A 2,279-nucleotide genomic window follows, 5' to 3' on the forward strand; every position below is an offset into this window, starting at 1 on the left:
TGGGTAATAGTGAAATGCTCAGTTATTTAGATATTACACAAAGTAACTCTGGAAACCATATAAGACAGAATTAACAGCAATCTCACCATCACTATCTGTTAGCTATTGGAACTCAAGGTGTACTAAATTTGAATTCAAGATTCACAGCACCTAACTAGGCTCAGTGAAGATTCAAATTCAAAATAACCTTTTCAGGAACCTACAACCTAATTGGAAACATAGTCAGCCAAAGTCAAAATAATATCCATAGACCAATGCACAATTCCCATTGATTAGTACAGATGAGACTGACTAAAACAGCACAAAAGGCCTTTCTTTTCTGAGTTTTCATGCAATCGAAGTCCAATTGCTAAAATCAAGTGACTGAAGAAATCAATGGTGGCTGTTGATTTTCCAGGCTCCTGCTGCTCTGAGATGATTTGGAGAGTTGCTATTCTATCAAACGAATCACGAATGAACAACTGGATACTCACTTCCATTTAGAATGTCTGTGTAAGTACTGATTTGACCTCTGAGCATTCAGGGGGCTAAATAATGTGTGTAAAACTGTCTTTAAAATTGCATATGGGGTGCTGGCCAGTTAGCTCAGTTGGTTAGAGTGCAGACTTCTAATACCAAAATCAAGGGTTCAGTTCCCCTTACCAGCCCGCCCAAAAAAAAAAAAAAAAAGCCAATAAAATTGCACATGAAGCACAAGTCAAAATGAAGCTACTGGTTAATTTTATTCCTTGGAATCCTCAGAGGAAGAAAAGAAATGGAAGTCAGTCATCAATAAGATGAGGCAAAACAAGAAAATTTTAGTGTTCATTAGAAAAATACCTGAGTCTCTGAATTCTGCTGAGAGAATTAGCTCCCCCTCCACTAAAGTGCTTTATAGCATTTTTTAAAAGATGGTAAAAAAAAAATAACCCTCTTAAAACGTGAGACCATTGAATGCCATTCTATTTTTGCACAGGAAATTAAGGGTGTAGAGAGTGTAGTATAAATGTCTTCAGAATTTCACAAAAAACACTCAGTGGAAATCCTTTTAAATTTATTTGGTGGTTTACCTCCCACCCCATGGGCCTGAAAATCTCAAGCACAGGAAGCAGTTACTGATTTACTGGCTGATCCACAGCCTTTGTTTCAGTGACAGCTCATTTGACCCATTTTATTTCTCCAAATTGCTTTCTAATTTCCTGAGGACAGCAATGTCATAGTGTATTTAAAAGAGCATTATGTGTTTCAAAATGCTGAACCCTCTCATTTTATTTTATATTTCATTTCAGTTGGAAAGGCGGTTTTCCTTTAGAGGGACAAAGAGTATGTTTGGAAAGTCAAGGGACCCAAGTTGAGTCCTTGCTCTGCTGTTTACCAGTTGTGTGACCTTGGAAAATTCCCCAACCCTTTCCGGGCCTGAGCTCCCTGCACTTATTTAAATAAAGGATTGAACTGTACTTTCCAAGGAAGTTTTCTATTCTAAAGTGCTGTAATCTTTTAAATTATTATTATGGGTGCTTAGTGTTAGTAAAAATGCATATTGTTATTATTTACATGATAAAAGGTGGTTATCCAATTACAGGAACATTGGTCCATCCATGCATAATCATTTTAAACAAAATAACATATTTGGTCATTAAACAGCAAGTAGAAGGGATGTCAGCAAAATGGCAGAATAGGAGGTTCCTAGCTCATGTCTCCCTACAAAAACAACAATTTAGCAACCATCCATGAATAAAAATGCCTTTGTGGGAGTTTTTGGATCTGGTAGGAGTTATAAAACCCTGGTGGAGCCTAAGGCTGAGGAGAGCTGCTTTGAGAAGTAAGGCAAACACCCAGGTGCCAGCTTTGCGACCATGGTCTGCGTTGTAGACTAGAAGCAGCCCAGTCTCCTCATGGACTTGGTTCACCCTGCTTGGCTGTGGTCCTGCCACCAGCTCCACTTGACTATGGACACAGGAGAAGCTATACCCGCCTGTGCCCATTATAAAAGTCCTGCCACCCTTGGACTCAGCTGGGATCCTGAAGCAGCCCTGTGACCTTGCTCCAGCCCTGCTCTACAGAAGTCTGGGGACAGTGCTGCCTATCCAGAGACCCAGCAGGAAAACCCACCTTCATAACACTGGTGTCAGGCCTGCTAACCATGTTCTCAACTGTGGACACTGTAGCAACCCTGTGACCCAGCTCTAGCTCCATACTACGACTATCTGGGGAAGTCATGCCCATGCTGTGACTTAGTGGGAGATACACCCATCTGTGCCTCAGTAAAAGAAACACCAAACTAGGTCTTGGCTGTGGAC

The 2,279-nt window shown here is 40.6% G+C and overlaps 1 long non-coding RNA gene across 1 annotated transcript; it reads left to right on the forward strand.

Moving 5' to 3' along the window:
• The first annotated feature begins 407 nt into the window (after positions 1-407).
• Positions 408-1,436, forward strand: LOC103608350. The gene is made up of 2 exons (XR_552043.1): positions 408-492; positions 1,269-1,436. It is a non-coding gene; the product is annotated as an uncharacterized LOC103608350 (long non-coding RNA).
• The last annotated feature ends 843 nt before the right edge of the window (positions 1,437-2,279 follow it).

This window comes from Galeopterus variegatus, unplaced genomic scaffold (assembly GCF_000696425.1).
Source record: "Galeopterus variegatus unplaced genomic scaffold, G_variegatus-3.0.2 Scaffold8332, whole genome shotgun sequence".
Taxonomy (NCBI): domain Eukaryota; kingdom Metazoa; phylum Chordata; class Mammalia; order Dermoptera; family Cynocephalidae; genus Galeopterus; species Galeopterus variegatus.